This window comes from Pinus tabuliformis, chromosome 4_1, assembly GCF_031772625.1.
Source record: "Pinus tabuliformis cultivar Carrire ecotype Pingquan chromosome 4_1, CPIR1, whole genome shotgun sequence".
Taxonomy (NCBI): Eukaryota; Viridiplantae; Streptophyta; class Pinopsida; order Pinales; family Pinaceae; genus Pinus; species Pinus tabuliformis.
This window is the reverse complement of record NC_142303.1, coordinates 486,085,234-486,109,818: the sequence shown is the minus strand read 5'-3', so window position 1 is coordinate 486,109,818 and position 24,585 is coordinate 486,085,234. Positions and strand designations below refer to the sequence as shown.

General features: G+C 34.9%; 1 pseudogene; it reads left to right on the top strand.

The window, feature by feature from the left end:
* Nucleotides 1-6,803: 6,803 nt before the first annotated feature.
* Nucleotides 6,804-7,195, top strand: LOC149176621 (antifungal protein ginkbilobin-like protein pseudogene; annotated as a pseudogene).
* Nucleotides 7,196-24,585: the final 17,390 nt, after the last annotated feature.

The window sequence follows — 24,585 nt, the reverse complement described above, 5'->3', positions numbered from 1 at the left end:
ATTCTTCGCAACCCATGCATACCTTCATATTATTTCGATTTGATCCAATCCTTACTATTATATATTAGTGCGTCACTTAGTTTGTGTGGTCCCAATATTCTTATTACTTGTTCAACTTTCAGATTAGTGTGCGTACTTGAAAATAATATAAATGCATAAAGAATAACTAGAACATAGAAATACAGATCTACAAGCAGATGCACAATATTCTAAATCAATCTTATCTTTATTAATACTCAAGTTCAGTTACAGACCCGACTCCACCCTGCGCACTCAGTTGCAGGGGTTCACGCACTCAGCTGCGGACTCTACTTGGCATCTGCACACTCAGCTACAGAGCCTTTACCTACTACTACGACTCAATACACTTCAGATTCCCTTCTATCTCCTAACCATGCCTTCATATCTATCTGTTACTTGTCAAAACTAAGACTAACTTTACACTTAGAGCCTCGCTCTATTTATACAACCCCATGGTCCGCGGACCATGGGTAGGGCAACATACCATACATTGAATTACATTATCTTAGGGCGGACAACCCTAGACTCTTACACTCCGCGCCCGCATTTCGCGGGGTCTTTACATTACACTTTGACCAAAATTCGAGCTTTAAGCCCCAAAAACATACTATGGGGGAATTTGCTACCCAACAACAAGCATATGTTATCCTCCTCAAGCTTGTAAAAAATAAAGAGGTACTTACCAGTAATGGTGGGGGAAAAGTGAGAAAGAGTCTTTGTTTTTGTTTTATAAAAGGTAGTATGTTGCTCTTGAACATGACACTCCATCACATTTTGTGCCTGGGTTGGGAAATCCATTTGTCTCCTAACTGACCATACCTTATTGAAAGTCTTCAGTTGGTTTTTAGGTATTTTATTTTGATTCAAATGGTGCAAATTCAGAATGTCGTGTCACCAATATGTTCAAGAGAAGTCCAAACTGAATTTAAATTACTTTGCCATTGATAGTCTTCAATCACGTCGACCATCCATGAGATAGTCCTAGATTACTCGAAACTTCTATTCTTCAAAACTTTACATGATTTTCGTGTTGTGGGCCCTCCTACGACAAGTGCACTTTCTATCGACCTCAAATCACTATCTAATAAATTGATCTAGAATCCTTCAGTACCTTGGAGCCTGCATGCCTTAATGATACGTTTCTCGCCTTCAATGACAAGTTCTCATCATTGACCTTCGATCAAATGATTCTATGAATGTTCAACTCCAAGACATCTATTTTCACTTCATAGATTGTACTGGAAGTACCTTGAGAGCTGTTTTCATTATTGATGGTTTCTCTCATGCTTGTTAATAGTTCACATCATTTTCTAGTAATCAAGTGGTTTCTACCATGTTCGACTACGAGACATTCACTTGCATGGTTAGATTCACATTACAGATTGATAGATGGAGATCAAAACCCTAGATCTAGTTTGATCCATCCAAGCTACATGGAGTTATTAAATATTCATTATTGTAAACATAGATTCACCGATGGTTGCATCCACACTATGTCTTTTGTTGACATGGATCCTCATATGTATTTATGTACTGGTTCTTTGAGACATTTATGTTCTAGGTATGGGAATTCCTACCTCAACGATGATTGTATATTACATTGTAACATTTGAGAGATTGTTCCAGGTCTCCAACTGCAATTTGCAAGAACTTTAGTCATCAAAATCTCTTCGGACATTACACTTTAGGAGGCAATTTTTTACACATCATTTTGTTGCATTAGGAAAATGACCATTGGTTTAGATCTTTCAATATCCATCAATGTATTATAAAGAAACCCCTTGCAAGGCTAGAATCCAATATGTCCAAAAGAAAATGAAATTCATGGATCCCAAGTCTCAAAACCTATTCATGGATCCCAAGACACAAAAAGCTCCATTAGGAACTGTGCATAAATGTGCTCTGTCTTACACTATGGGCTACACACATGACTTAATGAATGTAAAAATAAAAGGTAAAGTCTAGAAGCATTGTTAGTCATATCTTTCCCAACTAGCAAGCTTTGAATGAATGCCTATTTAGCTATGATCCCTCCCATCATGGAGCTACTACCTCTCTATGTCGAAGCCCTATCTCACCATTAGTGGATCTCATCCCTTGGGAGATGGATCCCAAACTTTCCACTCTTGGCCTATAAAGGTAACATAGTACTGAGGATTGGGAAGGATGGTTGGAAGTAGGCTTATGCTGTAGAAATAAGGTTGGAAGGCTATTCATTCAAGGAGTGGGTTGGAGATTGTGGGAAGGGAATTGCAACATCAAAGCTTCAAGATTGTAAGTTTATTCTCCATTTTATTAATATAAAAGAAACCATTCATTCTCAATTATGTCTTTGTTGATATAATTTATGGGATTGCTTGATGACCCACATAGATTATGATTTCATATTGATCAATTTATGATATATGATTAATTTAATTAGTTCACTTGTTTCTTATGTTATATATTGGATGCTTTGATCTTATGCATGTTTCTTTGTGTATGTAGATCTCCTTCAAGACATCACGTAGAAGATGTGTGAAGCAATGGGAAGATATCTAAAGAATCGAGGAGAAGTTGATGGTCGAAAGCTCTAAAAGGGACTTCATCAGGGATTTTTATTAAACGATAAGTGATCTCTATCATAGTTTTTGTTTCAGTCAATAACAATCTAGAGAAATGTAGCAGTTCCTTATTGTTTGTTACTAGATTTCTCCCAGGTCTATGGAGATCACTCTTGTCCACAAGAGGGATTTGTTCACATAGCGTGGACTCTAATGATAACTACACAACTAAAAAATAACACACCGGTCCTCTACAAAATGGTAAATATGATTAAAAAAAGCATTGCAGATGATAATCTAATAAACACATCAACAATTAAAAAAAACACTATATATATATATTCATAAATTTATTTTCTCCATCTCCTTACTCTTTTCTCAATAGTCCAACTGAAATATTCTTTAGCTACCTTCTACAACTTGTGTTTTTTCTCTACAAGTCTTCAGGAAATCTACATAGTTTGCTCCAGTTGCATACACTTCTCTTCTCACACACTAACAATACATCCAACCAACCTCCACTCCTCAATGTAATCTCAAATATATAACTTACTTGAATTATTAAACTAATAATTTCAATTGTAGTAATGGAGAGTTAATCATCCTTGATTACACACTCTTGATTGTTTGGGTACTTTGATATTTCTCCTCCTTGCCCCAGTCCTCCATAATATTCATTGGATGAGAGATCTTATCAACTTGAACCCTCTTCTAGAAAACTTCCTCATACTTTTCAACCCATTACTAAGTGCAAAACCAAAGTATATGCCCCTGCAATTAAGTGGAATAAATGCAAAATCTAGGAAACTTCACCTACACGGAGTAGCGCTCCTCTTTCATTATGGAAGTGCATTATACCACACCCTAGAGAAGCTCAACCTATGTTATAATGCACTATGCATGCTTGTTTACTTATGTTACCCTAACTTAACCCTTATTCTTGCAGCCTTCTTCCACCATATTTCGAGCTCAAATTCACGGCATAACATGCAACCATGAGATACTGTGACACTCATATGAAACCACACATTGGACCAATACAAGAGTTTGAAACATTATTGCAAGGTTAGACACTACTAAGGACTAGTTGACATAAATGGAAACATTGCAATATCAAAGTGCTCCCCCTTTGAAATTGATTGTCAACCTAAACCTTACCTTTGAAGATAAGCATAATACTCTCCCTCCCTTTGACATCAATGGAAAAGGATAATATCCACACTAAAGAACAGTGCCAACAATGTGAGAAACAATATTGCGGAGATAGACTATAGATCAGATCTCATATCTAGAGCATATGTTAGAGGATGATGCGGCTATTATGCATCTTTGTGCCTAACATGCTTGTGGTGTAGTTTGTTTGACCTCAAATATTGTTGATATAGAGATCGGAGTGTTGTTATAGCTGATGTAGTAGAGTTCATAGTTTTTGTTGATATAGAGATTGGAGTGTTGTTACATAGTTTGCTCCAGTTGCATACACTTCTCTTCTCACACACTAACAATACATCCAACCAACCTCCACTCCTCAATGTAATCTCGAATATATAATTTACTAGAATTATTAAAGTAATAATTTCAATTGTAGTAATGGAGAGCTAATCATCTTTGATTACACACTCTTGATTGTTTCGGTACTTTGATATTTCTCCTCCTTGCCCCAATCCTCCATGATATTCATTGGATGAGAGATCTTATCCACTTGAACCCTCTTCTAGAAAACTTCCTCATACTTTTCAACCCATTTACTAAGTTCAAAATCAAAGTATTTGCCACTTCAATTAAGTGGAATAAATACAGAATCTAGGAAACTCCACCTACAGGGAGTAGCGCTCCTTTTTCATTCTAGAAGTGCATTATACCACACCCTAGAGAAGCTCAACGTATGTTATAATGCACTATGCATGCTTGTTTACCTATGTTACCCTAACCTAACCCTTATTCATGTAGCCTTCTTCCACCATATTTCTAGCTCAACTTGACGACATAACATGCAACCATGAGACACTGTGACACTCATAGGAAACCACACATTGGACCAATACAAGAGTTTGAAAAATTATTGCAAGGCTAAACACTACTAAGGACTAGTTGACACTAATGGAAACATTATAATATCAACATGCTCCCCCTTTGGAATTGATTGTCAACCTAAACCTCACCTTTGAAGATAAGCACAATACTCTCCCCCCCTTTGACATCAATGGAAAAGGATAATATCCACACTAAAGAACAATGCAAACAATGTGAGCAACAATATTGCAGAGATAGAGTATAGATCAAAGCTCATATCTGGAGCATATATTAGAGGATGATGGGGCTATTGTGCATCTATGTGCCTAACATGCTTGTGGTGTAGTTTGTTTGATGTCAATTATTGTTGATATAGAGATGAGAGTGTTGTTAGAGCTGATGTAGTAGAGTTCAGATTGCGGATGTGTTTGTGATTACAGAGGTTCCATTGGAGAGTTTATTGTTGTAGCTTCATTGGATGTTGAGATTTTTATTGTATGTTACTGCAGGGTTTGACTTTGATGAGAAGATTGATTGTGTGGCCTGGTGTATTGATTGAGTTTGTATTGCAAAGATTGCATTGGAGGGCATGTATTCAATGTTTGATATATATGAGCAGGTTGTTATTGTGAGTCTAGTATGAAATGGAAGAGGTGTGGCTACAAGTGTTTGTATGAAGAGATTATGGACCGTGGACAAGAACAAGAAGAAGATGTCTCAAAAGAAAAATAGTAGCAAACAAGTCAGAGAAGTTTCAAATTTAGGAGAACTCCTCTTCTTGTTTGTTAAGAATGGTGAATAATTACCAGGTTGTCCTTGCGCATGTAATGATTATGATACTCTTGAGATTGATGGGATTGAAGATGACAACCAATTGATTTAGATTAATCTTTCAGAAAGAAGTGCAAGTAATCCTTTTGGAGAAAAAGCTAGTAGCAACGACGGAGAAAAGGAGAGAACAATTGAAGATCAAATTCAACATCTGATATAGTACAAAGGCTCTCACTTGAAAATAGAGTTTTGAAGAAAATGCTTCAAATTCTTGAAGAAAGAGAGAATGTTCTCAAGGAAGAAATTTCTTATTTGAAAACCCAACTAGAGGAGGCAAGGAGAACTGAAGAGGAAGCGAACAATCAGATGAAGGGGATTAAAGAAAAATGTGAAGCACTAAAAGCTGAAGCAAATTTTGCAAGAGATGAATTAAAAAGGAGTGGATCTAGTGTAGAAGCATCTACAAGCATAACAAGAAATGTTAGGAGCAACATGAAAACGGAGAATCATCAACAAGACCGTCATTGTGAAAGAAGAGAATCATTAGATCCAACTTGTTTTAGATATTTTACACCTTCACCTTTTCATATTACATATGCGCAGCAAGGAGGAGTGAGGGAGGATCCTACAAGTGATTCCCCGAGTGCTTAAAAAGTGTTGCGAAGATCAAAGAGATCCATATACAAAAATATGGGACACTGCAAAAGCTATAGGAAAAATAGAGTTCTAGGCGTGATCAGCACAAGATCAACTTCGAGTTTTTTTTACTCTAGAGATTTGCAAAGAACACATTCGTTCTTGTCATGATTTTAGACTATTCATAGTAGCGAGAATCTATATTTTTATATCGGGTAAGTTCCAATTTTATAGAAAAATGCTTATAATATAAACATATAAGTTTTAAATATAGGAATAGCGAGAAAATACATTATCTAGAATATGTACTTTCTCTACAAAATTAATTGAAAATATTTTGTGTTTTGAAAAAAATACTCTAAATCCCAACCAACCACTTAATTTTTTAATAAATTCCGAAAAGATGGAAATAAGACGCCTATCAACCCATTAGTTTTATTAAATAACGTGCCACATGATCTTGAATTCTTTTTCTTATTTTTCCTATGTTAAGGTGTGTCGACTTGAGGGTGGATGATGCGGTGGTCCTCGTGTGTGACCCACATGGATTACAATTTGCGCCCACTCCACTCATGATGGGGACAACAGTCTAGTCAGGGCAGGCGGCCAGCCGGCTAGAATGAGTCGTGCATTTCGGGACCATCTACCGACACGCGAGTTATCCATAACTCTACCGACAGGGAGGCCTATAAATGGAGGCTGCCTCAACACATTGATAATCACATTTCCCATTGTAGGAGTTTATTAGAGGTTATATACCATTCCACCCAGCCTTTCCCTTTTCATTTCCCATTGTAGAGGTTATATATATCATTCGAGATGAGGTACTCATTTGCTTTTGCATTGGCAGTAATGGTAGTAGCTGTCTGGTTGTGGGCAGTGCTGTAGGCACTCCCAACACAAACTTCGTATCGTCTGCGTGTAACACGCAGAAGATCCCAAGCTGAAGTTCCTTTTATAGTACTCTCGGATCCCTCCTCGTAGATCTAGAGGGAAACACTGCCTTCAGCGGTTACGACTACAAAGCATCGCGCGCAGGCTCACCCACCGCCTATGGGCGTGGGGTTTGCAATCAGGGAATCTCTCAGTGTGATTGCACCGCCTGCCTTAAAAACCTTGGGGGCCGCATCTGGAACATTTGCGGCAACGCCATCGGTGCTCGAGTTCAGCTAACTGACTGTTTCATCCGCTACGAGCAGTACAGCTTCTAGTTATATACTCAGTTAGTTCAGCTAACTGACTGTTTCAATAAAACGTGATTCTCTGAGCAAGAGAATCTGGCTGAAACTAAGTACCATCAACAATTACGTACCATCAACAATTACGTACTTCATAAATTAATTATGAAGTATTTTATATTTTTATTTCTATGCTGTAACTGGAATAATTTTATATCTTATTATGCATAAATATATTTATTGAGTATTAAAAGTACTATTCCAGTGATATCTTGATATAATATTAATAAGTTGATAAATAGAAAAGTAGTTAATGTAAATTGATAAATTTAATTACAATATTCCTAAAAGATGGAATTACAAATTTTAACTGATATTCCAAAAGCAAAATATAAGATCAAATTTCTATTCATCTCTGGCTCTATTTAATTTTCTGAGATCGCCAACTCTATGGCTCTATTTAATTTGATTTATTTTTATGTAATAAATTACTATTATTATTTTTATGATTATGGAAATCTGAAAATGTATTTGTTGCACCAGGCTAATCTTATATTTAAATATATAAATTTGTAATACGCTTTTAGAATGAAATCTGATAAATATTATAATTTTCCATTACATCTAACTTTAGGTGTCAGATATCTTCTCATTGCAAAATCTCTGGTTCAACGGTTTCAAGGAAAAATAATTTAGTTGGATTTGTGCAATGAATCAATCAACCAAAATCTCGGGTTCAACCGTTTCAGGGAAAAATAATTTAGTTGGATTCGTGCAATGAATCGATCAACCATTTATTCGTTATTTCCATGGGTGAACCAATTATTTTACTTTTGCGCAGCCCATTCTTTTGATCCCGTTTACCTTATTTCACTTTCTCAAAGGCGCAAGGACAGCCTGAGATTTCTCTGCCTTCAACGGAAATGGCTTCCCTTCACATTGTATATAAACGTTATAAGAATGGCTTCTCCTCATAGATATTTTTCAGTAGAAGACTTCAGAAAGTTTAAATGGATGACCAAATTTCAATGGCTATTAATTGTTTTGGTGTCACAAAAGTTATATAATATTAATCGTGATATTTTTAAAATAATTTAAATTAACATTAAATTTAGGGTAAGTGTCTAAAACCAATACTTTTCATTACATAATATATACCTCTCTTATTATACATGCGATTTTTTTTTACCATATTTTTCGAACACTTGAACCTGAATTATATAATCTTCTAGTCACCATAATTCTGGTTGGAATTAATATCTGAATTATATATATATATATATATGGATTTATATAAATATTATATCTATTACTGTTATATGGACAATACCCAATTTATATATATATATATATATATATATATATATATATATATACTTTTAAGTGGTGTTAATGTCTTATTAGTCTTTAGACATACACTATTAGTAATCTCTTTTCAAATTAAACTAAGTTTTTAGTCATTGTGGGTTAATCTATTTCAATCTATCTCATGAGTGCAATAATTTTGGCCACTAATAATATTTTCAATATGATTTCTTGGTTGAAAGGATTTACATGATTGGTATTTTATGTACATAAACTAATGTTGACATTAGTTTATTAGAATTAAATGTTTGTTTTGTATTATATATAGGCTGTCTTATTCACCATAGACCACACCACACGGCCATCTCCATGTAATGGCCATGCACTACTTTCATTTAGTGGCCATCTACTACTTGTGAACGGTTTCACAAGGTGCATTTTCCAGGTAAGTGGTTTCAAGCATGGCCTTCTTTTGTGCCCTGAGTAACTTCTCCTACCGTGCAGGGTTCACATGTCCTTTAAGTTATCCTTTCACCTGCCCAACTATCCACCTACAATTTTCTACAACCTTGGTATGATTGGGCTTCACTACCAAGAAGGCCTCTAGTAAGGAGACCACAAACCATGCCACATGATCATGTGCATGTAATGGACATTTGCTACTTGCATGTACTCACCATATGCTACTTGTGAATGGTTCCACAAGCTATGCATTCCGAGTAGGCAGTTTCAACCATGGCCTTCTTATGCACCTTGCAAGGGAGTGTCTACAAGGTTCACATTTCCTTTAAGTTATCCTTTCACCCCTCTCGTTCTTTGCCTTAGCTTCTTAATAGGCTCAATTATCCACCCACAATTTTATACAGCCTTGGTATGATTGGGTTTCACTGCCAAGAAGGCCTCTACTAAGTAACTCCCACAACAAAAGGCAAGGGTTATTCACCACCTTTTGTGATTTGCGTGTATTACTTGTGAAAAGTTCCTCTGTGTCGTTCAATAGCTTACTTTAGTGCACTACAATAGCTTCTGCTCCCTACAAGTTTATGCTCCCTGCAATAGCTTGCATCAATATTTCTTACCTACAAGTTATGTTTTGAATAGATTTTGCCCTTCTCCCCATTTTTCTATGCCCTACAATAGCTCCAAGGCATGCATTTTAATTCTCCTTTAGGGCTACCAAAACTAAATGAATAGGAAAGAGGTGAATGAAAAAGCTCAATCAATGTCACTAGTAAGTGTACTAGAAGTGTGCCCTACATCTGTAAATGAATTGCTACCAGATACTATTAGTACATACATATGTTGCTGCAAAAAATCTATTTTTTGAAATATTCCAAATCCTGTATCGGGCTAACTTTATATGTGCCCTCCTTCTAGTTAGATACCTCACATGCCTTCTAAACAATGTAGAACTCGTCCATTCTTGACATTAGGGTTTTCAGATAGGAGCCTTTATAGATAAAGGCTACCATTTAGGCCTTCACACCCTAAAGAAGTTCTTTAAGAGAAAAAATTTAAAAGTTCCTTCCACTTACAACAAAAGGCACATGTTTTTTATCATAACATTGTACTAGAATGATCCCTTTACACAAGTTATAGAGAAGTGGGGAAACAAAATAAAGCACCAAATATGAAACAAAATACCTTGATGCCTTCATATTCCTTCACTGCACAATTTCATGCCACCTCTGTTAATTTTATGGTCTCCTTTAACACCTCTATTATTTTTTTCCTTATCATGTCATGTCTAATATTTTTGATGAGATAGTTGTTAGCTTTCCAACTCGGGAATTCATAGAAGGGATGCCATTTAAGAGGGTTTGTACTATTAATAAAGCATTTGGTATGTCTGAAAATGTTGTGTATACAACTTGCATAAACCCAAGGTACTCATGAAGCTTATCCTAAAAATGTTGTGTGTACAACTTGCATAAAACCAAGGTACTCATGAAGATTATCCTGAAATGTTCAGGCAAGCCAAAATCAAGATATTAAAGAAAAAAATAACACAAGATACATGTATTTAAATTTGATCAAAATGGTATAATGGTTTTGACATGAATTCAAAATTTGTTTGTTTGATTGAATTTTAGAAGAAGATACCATATGTTTAAGTGATTGTGCATATGCTTCTCAATAAAATTGGTTTGCTTTCATTTTGTTGGCGATAGGAGATCACGAGATAACTTAACATAAAATCATAATTTTAGAGGGATTTAAAAAAACTCTCTAAATGCGAAGGTGTGGGTACCATTCAGATTAAACCGTTTAGAATGCAAACATATTTTTCTATACAATGTAGTAATTTGCGAAACATTTTCAAATTTAATGTTGAGCGGAGAAACATACGCATGGGTTTATAACATACCTATAAATTTTTTGGATTGTAACTAACTGTTACAAAGAATAGAAATATAGTTTTAGCATATTCCATTCCATAAGCATTTCATCAATGTATATGCATGTTCATATGCCATTATTGATGTTTTATCTTCCCCTATAGATTGAACTGAATCCAATGTATCTGACTTTTCAGGAATTGTTGCTAGGTTAATCAGAAAGGGGCTAACTCCAATTTTGTTGGCACTGGTGCTAAATATGTTACTGGATCTTCTACCAAGTAACACGGTGACCAAACTCATTGAAACCTAGTACTAATCATTAGATCTTGAACGTCCATTCTATATGTAAGTGTTGGGCCACTAATTTGTCATCATTTCACCGTTATTTACAATCATCCTTTTAACCATTTGTTCCATTTTTTCATCTGTTCTTTACCCCACTTTCCACAAGATCTCATGAACACTTCATAAATATTTCCAACTCTCAAAGTGGTTAATTTTCATACATTTTCTTTGCTTTTAATGAATTAATTAGGATTACGTTTGGTTTTACTAGTGACGGTTTGACCAGTTCAAGTTTCTTCTGCAACTTAGTCCAATTTTTGTAGCTCTCTCCATGGTTAAGGTAGTAGCACCACTCTAGAATGAAATCTGACACTTGGACTTGGTTTCTAGAAGCTCTAATATGGATTTGTATTGGTCAAATTCCACCCAACTTGCACGTGTGGACCTCTAACAAGAGATCAGAGGAAAAATACAATAATTTTGACTAGCTAACTTCAAACACATTTTCTGAGCAAATGAAAACGAATTTTGAAAAATGAAAACTTGGGTTTAATTCAACATGAGCCCAATGAAGTTCTTGCTTAGAAATTTCCTCAAATTTATTACCATTTGAGATATTCTTGAGGTTCTTTGGAGCCCTATTTTGAAGATTGCGTGAGTAAACAATACAATCAACACCCAATGACCGAAAAGATTGGAACAAGTTGTTCTTTAGTGAATTTATGGCAGTGAGATCATTCTTATCATAACTGGGCCGATTTTTTATCCAAGGATCCAGCAAATAAGATTGGATTTTATATTCAAAACTAATCTATAAAGATCTCATGACTAGAACTTGAACACGAAAATTTTGAGTTTGTTAATTGCCTAAAAACTCTATAAATTGTAGTTTGTTTGATGAGAAGATGGATCATATGTAAATGATGAATATTAACCTATAATTATTTTTTCTATTTGAAGAAGAAGAACTCTATTTTTTTAAGGTGAATTTAATCTCTGATCTCGCCCAACACTGAATGAAATTGGCGATTTAAATCAAGTGATCTGAGTTTAATATTCCTCACCCTCATCAGGAGGTATCCTTGTGGAGTTTTGAGATAGTATATTTGTCATTTTAATTTTATTTTTTTAGTATTTTCTTCGATTTAATTTTCAATCTCTTTAGATGTTTGAATGATTTGTTTTCAATATAGTTTTCTTACATGCTTTTTGTCTATTATAGGTTGAGTGCTCAATTAAAACTTTAAAATTCAAAAACACTTTCCTTAGGTATTTTCTATCATTTTCATGGTTGTTGTAGTCGTCATTTTATATATTTCATTGGTTCTCGATAGAATACGCACATTAGTATTCTTTGGAGACTCTTTCACTTGAAATTTTATCAACAGATCATTGTTTTTTCACTACTTTCTATAATAGTTTTCAATTCCAAGTTTTTAGAATAGTTGTGCTTTCAATTTGATAGTTATATTTCATTTCAATATTTTATATTAAATTTATTTCAAGTCTCATAGATTGAAATTAGAGTTGAATTGTTTTACAGTTCATAGAATAAATTTCCCTTTTCAAGTTGGTTATGTAGATTTCCTTTCATTGTTTAATAGAATAGACTTTCATTTATGTTCAGTACAATAGATTTTAATTTCTTGTCCAATTAGAATATATCTTGAAATTTTCATAGTATAGATTGCTTTAAAAGTTCATTTAAATTTCAAAGTTTTCAGTTTGAAATCATTGGCCTTTTTAGACAAAACATGTGGGTATGCTTATGAAAATTTAGTCATAAATAGGTTTAAATACTCATGTGCAATTAGATTAGTTTCTTTGAATTGAAAGAATATATCCTAGCACATATAGTGCGCATATACTTCACAAGTTCACGAAACCCGATTTTGACAATTAATGATAAGTAATTTAATAGTCAATTAAATTACCCAACATTTTGGCGTTGTTGCCGGGGAAGTATACATAGGTGTTAGCTTTAAATTGCATCTCATTCTTAGTTGCATCCATTTAGTTTCATAATATTAATCTCATTTTAGTACATCCTAGAGGTAGATTCATTAAAAAAAAGTCAAAAAGACTTCAATCACCTACCATACCCACTAAATCAAGTGGTGCAGTAAGAGGTAGATCACCTTCCACATCTTGAATTCATATTTTTGCAAGTAGAAGAAGAGTTGGAAAAAAGAGGTTGAAGAAACGGATGGAAATGATGTCAATGAGGAAGATCCTTTTGGATTTCCCATTCAAGAAACTACTATCAATGTTCATATGAAAAACATCACTCTATCCGTACTTCCTAAGTTCAAAGGTATGAGATCAAAAGACCCGAACACCTTCTTTTTCGAATTTGAAACACTTTGTAGATCTTTTGGCTACTCATTACACACTCAAATATTGAATTTGTTTCTAGAAACATTGAAGAATAAAGCTCTTTTATGGTTCATGAATTTAGGAAAATTTTCTATAAGGACATGGGATGATATGAAAAAAGTACTTTTGGAAAAATATAAATATTAACACATACACCATGACCTTAGACATGAAGTCTTTAAGATGACACAAAAAGAGGATGAATGCCTAGAATATTTAGTGGAGAGGTTTACTTATAATATAAAAAGATCTAAATTACATGAGTTAGAATTGGACACATTAAAAGCTCTCCTACTAGAAGTTATAAGGGATGAAAGGATTAATCTTCTTAACCTGATGAGAAAAAGAGATGTCTCTCAATTGCCATTTCAAGAGATTTGTGAATTGTGCAAGAACATATCAAGAGGAAAAGCAAAGTATGGAAGATACCCTCAAGATCCAGTTATGGCAAGAGTAAGTTTGTCGGCATTAGGATTGGTAAGTCAAACTGAAATTAACAATTTATTAGACATTCTTGGTAATTTAAATGAACAAATTAATATGCTAAGAATGCAAAACAAGCAAAAGGTTGAGGGTGTTGCTTCATTTATATTTTTCCCTAAATTTAGAAAGAAACATTCTATGCATGAATTTCCACTTGATAACATTAAAATTTGTGAAATTTTTGCAGGATCACATACTACTAAAGATTCCCATCATTACCAAGGTTAAAGGTAGTTTACCAGGGAGAAAATCAAACACCAGAACAATCCTGTTATGTAGCTCTAAGAAGACCATGGTTGTCTCATCAACTTTGTATGATGCAAGATCTTAATTCTCAATTTCATTGTGATGCACAAAAATCTCAAAGTAATTGGAAAACACATTTGCCTTAGCAATCTTGGCCATCTCAATCCCAACCGCAAAACCAATCTTGGCAACATGATTCACAACATCATTACAAAGGAAATCCACCATATCTTGAATATTTTCATTATTATCCTCAATACCAATATCAATCTTATGCATACCATTCACCTCAATCACAACATCAGTTTCACCCTTAGATGACCTCAATTCAGCCTTTCCCAGTTGTTAGTGTCAATATCAGCATACTTCCATCAAGGATCAAAATTCACTCTTTCCATTTTGAATTTAGGGGTCCCATACTGAAAATTTTGCATGATTCCATTAGGTCATGATATACTGATCCACTGATGGTTGTTTTCTCTTCAGAAAATCTAATTTTTTCCCTCATAGAGTATACTTGCTGATCCTTCTTTAGATTGTCTTTGTTTCATAATCAATCTCCAATCATGATTTTATTAGGTCATAGGGCATGATTTCATTAGGTCTTAGGGTTTCAGCACCAAGGTCAAAAGTTTGATGTTAAAAGGTAAATAAAGGTTAGCAAGGGTATGAGGATGAATGATAAAACAAGCATGATGATTTGTAAGTCATAAGCTACTGAGTTATTATTTTTTTAACCTAATGTAATTTTCACCTCAAAAACATGTTTTTGAGGTGAAAACAGAGTATTTTAATTTTATTTGTATTTCATATGTAATTTTAAGTTCCTATATGTAATAATGGATCTCAGCTGCACCAGAGCATTTCTCCTTACTGCAAGACAAACAAACACTGCAAAATTCAAGTCAAATTGAGCATTCATCCACCTGTCAAAAAAGGAAAGGGTCAGAAAATCAAGAGCAATTAAATGAAAAGGTGAAAGTGACAAAAAAACATTAGCAAAGGGGGTTTGAGGAGCTAAAGATTAAATTCAAGGGTGTATAAATATCTTCTTGCCTTCATATCTTCTTTATTTCCCTTTTACCCCGCATTGAGAAAACCCAAGTTGTGTTTTTTGCAATTTGAGGTCGAATCAACAAAAATAGTGGACGCGTTGTGTGTTTCCTCTTGGCACTACACACTCACTTCAGGCGTTGTGCACTCTCTTCAGGCACTGTGCACTCCGCAGAAGCGCTGCACACTTCCTCTGGGCGCTGTGCATTTGGCCAGTTTTTCCCATATTCATTCCTCAACATTCTTAATATCTCCTCAAAATTAAAACAAGTAAGTACCCTCTTCAAACATCATTTTCCCTCTCCTCAAAGTTATTTCCTCAATGTCTAAAGAATGAAATCAAGATTGGTGTTAGTCTCACATTCCAAACCCTAGTTTTTCTCATAAACCCTGATTTTTGCAAGCAAGCTTCCCATTTCCAAAAAAGACCTTATCAATACCCTATATCCCCTTTCAGAGACCTCTATCCCTACACCCATTAGACTCCCATCCACCTTTCCCTTCTCTTTTTTCCTTCCTAAACACTTGCATTCCCCTATCATTTACTTAGGGTTTCATAACAAAGACACCATGGCTAATGAAGGATATAGTCCACATAATGAAGAAGAGGGATTAGACAAAGAGGGAAACATAGCGCAAAGAAGGCCTCATAAAGGAGGGAAAATCCACAGGTTTGAGCCCATAGATCTCAAAGAGCTCCTAGCTTCTCCTATGATAGTGAGATCCCTCAAATGGTTAGGGTGTTTTGAGTTTTGTGAGCAGGTCCAAGCAGTCCAGTACCACCCTAAGTTGACTAGGCTTTTCATAACCAAAATTCAAGATAACCAAGTCACTCTTGCAGGCATAACCTTCACATTGCCTGCTACCGTCATATCAGCTGCCACCAGGATTCTAGAAGTTGGGGAAAAATGGTTCAAGCAGGGTGAAATAGAAGCACATTTTTGTGAACCAAAAATCAAACCTAGGTACAGAACTGAAAGAAAAGGCTATTTCCCTTTCTCATACCTCCTTGATAGATATGTACCTATGATGAAGATTATAATGAAGTATTTTTCATGTGAGGTTAGGTTCTCTAGGGTCTATTCTTACCACATCCAGTTACTTATGCATTTCACTAGGGTTAAAATGCTCAATATACCCTACTATATTTTCAGGAGTGTTGAGAAGATGGCTTACATTTCCCAAAAAAGAGAATACAAAAATCAAATGAAAAGCTTATTTCACCATTCCCTCATAAAAATCATAGTTCTTTGTCACCTTAAGAACTTAACATTGCATGGAGTACATTTATAGCTAACCCCATTTTCAGTCAACTTTCCACTCAAAATTTTCAAGGCATTCCATCATCATCTCATCCACCATCACCGCCATTATCACCATTCCATGGACATATTCTTTCATTTGACAGGGAAGAGGACAGTGACAAAGAACAAAGTGATCAGGGTCAAAGAAGCAAGCCCGGAGGGACTAATTTAGGTACTATGGTGCACACCTATCAGAGAGGAAATAGGCAAGTGTTTGCCCCACAGATTGTGGGAGGGGCCTTGCTCTCTTCATCAGCAAAGTAGGTACAGAAAGGAAAGGAAAAAATGATCGAAACATAAGTGCAAAAGCAGGAAGAAGACCCCCATGAAACTGAGCAAGATTTTGACTTAGTGGACTTAGATGAGGAAGATGAAAAGGAAAACACCAAAATGATCCTCAAAGAGCAAGAAGTATTGATAAGTGAAATGCAGGTGAATCTACAAAGAGAAAAATACATTATAACTTATTATGAACGGGAAAATAGGCAAATGGAGACCAAGCATGACCTTATTGAAGTTTAGCTCATCAAAGCTAAAAGGGTAGCTAAAAAGACTAAAGTACAACTTAAAGAAGCCTATGGTGACTATGGTGAGCCCATGTAGGAAAAAATTCCCAGGAGGAGGCCTAGTAATAGAGGCCTAAAGTGAGCTTTGGACCTTGAAAGAGAAAAAGAAGCTCAACTTGCCAACTAGCACACCTTAAATGAACAATTTGGCATAATGATGAATGAGAACCGGGAATATTGGCTTGAGAGGGCTAACACTCATCTTGAGGACCTGTTAGCTAAAGCTAATAGAGATATGGAGATTCAAAGAAGAATGGCCAAATCCTATGCCATGAGAAACAAAATTGCTAGAGCCAAGCTCAAAAGGGCTCATGCAAAAATTGAAGCCTTAACTCATCAAAAGGAGAAAGACAAGCTTGACCTATTGGTGGAGGCTTCTTTCCATGCTTAGTCACCTTTAGCATCAGCTATGTCAACCATTTTTGAAGACCCTTAACTCAGTTTTTTGCTTCTAGCATTTCCTGTTTTCTTCAGGTAATTTTTGTATCAGTCCCTTGGTCAAACCCGCAGTGCCTAGGGTGCTATGCACTTTTTTGGGGCATATTTTGGAGGAATGGACACCACCATTGGATTCAAAAGACCATTTACACTCAAGAAAACCATGTATCCAGATTTGAAAGTTAAAACTACTAGGTGGAAAAGGCAAAAAACCACCTAAAAATCATGTCTCTGCCTACTTTCTGAGCCAGGTGTTGCGCGTTTGAGAAGTCTTGGGAGATTGCAATTTTGGAGGGGCATATAAAGCTCAATTTGGAAACTAGGGGCATTTTTGGAAACTAGATAGGATAAGCATTCCAATGAGCTATCCTGAGATAGATTTAGACACTAGGAAGGTAGTGAAAGCTCACCTTGAAGATGGAATTCCACACGTCCTTCAGGCATTGCACATTTGACACTGGCACTGCGCACTTCACAGGTAGCCAAATTTTTCACTATTTCTCTCCAGAAAATACATTTCACCTATGGGATTTCTATTTTCCACAAATGTAATTTATAATGATGACGTAGTTAAAGTGTGTTTTTGTTACCTAGGGTAGATACATCAGATGAATGGCCTAAGTGGCATGTAATGAATTAGTTTGCTTCATATTAGGGATGAATCAGTTTGACGACCCTAGTCTTTAGCTATCAGTTCAATATTTTGTGCAACTGTTCCTCCTCTCATGGATTCGACCCCTGAGGCTAGGATTAGTTCTTTTGAGGCCTATATCATGTATTTTCTCAGTCATTTTGTGGGTTGGACTCAGTTGGATGCTCAAACCTATTGTGAAACCCAACCTGGTGGTTTAATTAGACATGAAATTTTCTTGAAAACAAGGCAACTGGCGAGAAAAGTTCACAATAAGTTTTGCAATTTCATGATGGTTTCAATCATTTATTATGGTTCTTCAAATATTTTTGTTCTATGCTTGATTTGGCTGATGTGGGATTAAGGCCCACCTTCCAATAGATCTTGTCACATCGACTTCAACACCTTATATGGGATCAAGATTAGAGATTTTTTTGAGGGCCTTGGAACTTGCATTCATCAATGGCAAGTCTCATCGCTGAAAATAATGGGAATAGGACAATGTCTCTTGATTGTGATATCTTGCAGGTGACTTGACCTCAACACATTCATTCGTCCCTGTCAAGATGCACTTAGGTATCTTGACACTCATTTACATTATCGGTGAGTTTTGTTGCATTGGTTAATGATTGTCATTAGTGATCGATAATCCAATGATTTATTTCCATGCTCAACTTCGACGCATTCATTCTCATGGTAAGAATTGTACCATTTATTTTGGTTTTGATGAAGACTATATGGTTTAATACAATAAACAACAATTTGCAGCAGTTCATTTTATGGTTTTAAAAAGTTTCTTGTAGCAACATGTTCATCTTTTGTTCCAATAAAATATGTCATCCAATAGCAACATGAGGGCACTTCATTCAATTCCTTTTCAAGAAAATCAATAAAATTGGATCTATTTCAATCAATCTTCATTCAAATTTCATGGTCTCTACTTCATCATACATCACACAACCCAAATCATCATATTAGATTGAGAGAAAACAACTTACGAAAGAGTTTGACATTTTCTGCAACAACTACATAAAGTTGCATTTTCTGCGGCTATTGTTGTAGTCGCTTGATCTTTTTACTGTAGTAGCTTGCTCTAGAACAGTTTTTGCACAACGATCACAAGAAATTAGAGCATAAATTAAAAAAATTGAGATACTAGGTTTTCTTGGAGTATGATAAATTAAGTAAGACGTGGGTAGAATTCCAAACAAGCGAATTTTTCTAGGACATTTCAATGAGGGTTTTAAGGCAGTTTCTCATTTTCATTACTGTGCACACATCAAGATAGAATTTAGTATTTTTATACAGTAACATCTCTTCTTCATCAAAATGGAATTCTGAAGGCACATGGCAGTAAAATATGTAAAAATGCATCATTTCCCTTTTTAAGCACTCAATTTGGCCTTAAAATGAGTTCGTGGCATATGTTTTTGGTTCAACATTGGTTAGCATGAAGGGTGAAACAACACAGAAGTTGATTCGAGCATATCTTGCAAACCATGCATATGTTGGTCCTAAAATTCTTATGTTAAATACATCATGGTAGTGTAAATAATTACAGAAATTTTCAAGAAATTCCAGGGTGTATTTTTCAATAAATTGGCCGCCATCATCTATAGCCGTTTCTCATTTTTTCTCAAGAAGTGTGCACTCATTGGGCAAAATTTCTTGTGGGAAGATGCATAATTGTAATGGTAACAACCTCAAAAAAATTTAGGAGAATCTGATTTACCATTAAGGATAAATTTGAAAAACAAGTTTGCTACAAGAAGGGGACAAATTTTGTGGAACAAGATCAAAGTGATGGTCAACGCATCATCCACCAATAGAGTAGCTGAGTCAAATCAACATCAAATCACTGTTCAAATCCTTTTCTCTTCTCCACCAATTTGAAGAGGTAAACTTGATGTAAAATCACTTATGAAACTTTTTAATTTGATGAAAGTTTAGAAAATTATGATGAGCAACCACTATAAGTATAACATCCTTTCATTTTGCCACCATATATTTCATTTTGTAGACCACTCATACCATCAACCGTCCCTTTCACTTTTACTCATTTTCATTAAATTTTCCTCTGTTCAAAAAGAAATATTTATGACAACAATAAAGACTCAGCATATAGGGCTGCAAAAGATAAATTCAAAAGTTGGGAAATGAAGACAATTTCTAGAAGCAGCTTCGCAAGTTTTTCTCGCTAAAAGTTTATTATGGAATCAATAAGGCTAGTAAAATTAAGAATATGAAACCATAATACAACCTATTCTTATGGTTTTGTAAGATGATAGGAAATTATTGAAGTGAATCCAATTTTTTGTTCATGAGGTATTAAGGAAGGTTATCACATCTAAAGTTACAAGAGATGTCGACATCGAGATACTCTTTCTAGAAATTGAAGGTAATCAAGCAACAATTCTTGACTACCAAGCTTTGATTACCTTGAAGACTTGAGGTATGGCATATTTAGAAGTTGACTTGCTAGTTGAATGATGTGCTTCATTCAAGGTGGAGACAGAGTATGGTTATAGTTTAACAAGGAGAGGCTACAAGGTCTTAGTAAAAAAATGAAGGCTCTGTGATATGGATCTTTTGAGATAAGAGAAATTGTGGGAGAAGTAGACAAGAGAAACCTCACTTTCTAGGTATTTTTCTCTCCCGAAAGAGTTTACTAGGTCATATCTTGATTCAAACCGTGGTTTGTGAGTTTTTATTTCGCTATTATTTATTTTCTGGATAATTTTAATCTACATGCATACACAATTAATAGTACTCTACAAATCGAGAAATCTAAAGAGAAATAAAACCGTTATAGTGTATATTTCGGATTTTCAAATATAGTTTCATTAGATATATTTTGAAGAATTATCCGATGGAATATCCATGACACTTTATGGATCAAATTAAATTTAGCGAGGAATCACATAATAATAAATTGAAGTCTAATGATGGCTACAAAAAGGTTAATGATCCATTTAATTAATTAAGGTTGTTGGAGGGGAGAGACTTGATGCTAGGAAGACGTGTGATGGTGACTAACAACATAACATAAAACTTGATTAGTTAGCAAGGGAAAAAGATTTAGTAGATCCATGAGGATCTATTCGGAATCAACATCACTCGTTTACCAGCATAGTAAAAGGGAGACTTACACCTATCATTTTATATATGTCTGTGTGCCAACTAATTGCTAACCAAGTCCTCAGTTGCACTAATAAGACTTGTGTGTCATGGAGATAATTGAATAGTTCACAATGGTGAATATGTGAGGGAATCGAGGCAGAGGAGAGTCATGACAAGGAGAACCTCCTCTAAGAACCCCATTGCCATCACTAGAGCTAGCTCTCATATTGTGCTCTATAGAGGTAATTAATGAAACTTTAAGAGGGCACAGAACAATTGAGGTCAACCTAGAGCACCTTCCATCAGGGGTGGGAAATGTCTAGGGATCAAAGGACTTTAATAGAGGATCTCCAACTAAGGACATTACTAGGAAGATTCAAAACATTAAGCCCCAAGAATTTTTTAGAAGTCGTGCGAATGAACAAGTAGAAGCCGGTTGGAGGCAATGGCAAGATGTTTCACACTAAGAGAGTATACTTCCAATTTGAAGGCTAATATAGAGACATTCCAGCTCAATGACAGTGATATTAATTCATATTATAATTGATAAAACAATTATCACTATTCTAAATTTTTTAATTATAAAACTGATTTCATTTAAGTTATTATATATAACTAGACTCAATTGATTTTGTTATATTACGAACAATTTATTTAGAAGAATACTCACCATATGGATATTACGTTAAAGAATTTAATTAATTAATCATAATTCATATTGGTAACTATGATATTTTATAATGAAGAATATATTTTCATATTTAAAATATGAAATTTATAAATAATGTTGTTAATAGTTAGCGTAAATTTTAACACAAGTTTCTAAATGAAATATATTGATATAAATATAATTTTTATTTTGTTAGTCAATTTAGAGATTACAACAGGCTCGACCTTTGGCTTGATAAACCACGACCTAGGGACATCTAAGCCATCAAAATCACCATTGGATCGTGCATTGGATTATTTCCCATGAGCTCGTGACCTTCACATCACGAAGTGACTTAACTGTATACCCCATCACAACCAAATGAACTTATATAAATATAATTATTTTAATTAACATAAATTCCCAATTAAAATATATTTATATAAATATAATTATTCTCATTAATATTATAATTAGCAAAATATCTAACGTTGTTACTATTATATTCAATGTGAGTCAATTTAAACCAAGTAGTATTACCTTGAATGTGTGTCAATGTAAGCCTAGGATATGGTTGTTACTATTATATTCAATGTGAGCCAATTTAATCCAAGTAGTATTACCTTAAATGTGAGTCAATGTAAGCCTAGGATATGGTTATTGGTAGATGGTATTTTTGTTTCTCTCGTGTTCTCATTAATTTTATTGCATTGTTACTTATTTTTTTAAAGCGAATAACATTTTATATTTTATGGACCAATAAGTTTTTGTGGCTAAAAGATTATATTTATTTTAATTTTTATTTAGTATATAATTTTTAATATTTTATTTTCATAGTGTAGACATGTTAATTTTGGATATAGATAGTTGCGAGATGAATGAAATCTTTTGAGATGAAAAAAGTCTAAAATATTAAAAGTTGTTTATCAGTGGAGAGTTGTAATTCTATTTGATTAATAGATCCACTATTAAACAAGTATGGTTCCGTGTGTGTGTGTGTGTGTGTCATAATCATGGAAAGAGTATACCATCTCTTTCATCTTGAGCAATAAGATAATAAAATATTTTATTTGTTAATTATTTCTCATTTGTTTTATATAAAATATATCTTTACAAATATCTTATTGCAAAACTATCTAATTTCAGGTTTCCTGCGGGCAGGCACCCAATCATATTGCAAATTTCATCTTGTCAATTTGGAGATATTTAACCTATGTGTTAATCATGGCGGTTGGGGCCATAGAGACACTCCATATTTCAACTTGAATTGCTTCTAAAAAAAATTTGGCGATCAGTTAGTAGTGATGGCCTCTGGAATCGAATCATCATGGATAAATATCTGTAGAACATGGATCTCATTGGTTGGCTACATGTTGGTTCTTTAGACCCTACTTATATTTGATTATCTTGGCATAGTCTCCTTGACACTAAGCATTGGTTGTTTGGGAATCTTAGGTGGGACATTGGCTCGAGATCTATCATGGAGATAGGCCCAGACTCGCTCTAAGGTATGACTGGTCCACATTTATTAACTCTTCCTATCATTACATTTATGCACAATCACGAATTTTTTGTGATTAACGATATTGCAAACATTTATATTTCCACTCCTCCATTCACAGATTGGAAGGATGCAACTGAGCTAGAGATTTTAGATCCCGATGTAACTAAGCTAGAGATTTTAGATTCCGTGATTCTGAAATGGAAATTATATATGACCAACCTCAAACTCTCTTGAATTGTTGTCTCTCCAGGAGAAGAAAAATTTATTTGGTTTGGTGGCTCACAACAGGGAAATGTAGTTTTTCAATAAACATATCAGATAATCACCCAACTTGCCAGACATATTTTGTTTTACTCTTGGCTTGGTCGGTCTTAGAACCAAAATTTTCCTCTGAAAGTCAAGTGTTTTTCCTGGTTGGTATTAAACAACTAGATTCCTAGCAGATGCAACCTTTGCCTTTGCTTTAGAGAGGACATCTATCACCTGTTTCACCACTATCTCTTTGCCACATAGGTTTGGACATGCATTTTACACTTGATAAACTCCCATGTCTCTTGCCTTCGTAGGTGGACAACAAATCATCAAACCCATAGGACATTGGATTTATTTATCATTTGTAGAATTTGGCGATCTAGGAATGCTCTTACCTTTGAGAAAGTGATGCCTGATATCTGGAGGAAAGGTTGTGGAATCATATCTTACTATCTAGAGTATTCTTCCTTTTTGTCTACGGATTCTAAAATCCCTCCTCAACCTCGCAATATATGGTCTACTTTTCCTGTCCATTTTTTTTATGGGCCACCTTCTTTTGGCCTGTGTGGATGTGGTATGGCCATTCATTTAGGGCCACTGAGCTCCTACAGATTTCACAGGAACTATGGCAATGGCTCCAACACTCATGTTGAATTACTCGCACTCTGGGGGTGTCTAGCACTGTGCTAATTGGCTCGGCCCTAAGGATTTTATAGTTTTTGGAGACTCCAAATGTGTGATTTATTAGGAAAATGATAGAGGTTCTTTAAACTCTCCAAGTCTTGACCCCTGGAAAATTAGAACTAACACCTTGATGAAAGTCTTCCACCGTGGCTCCATCACCCACATCTATTGGATCCAAAATTACA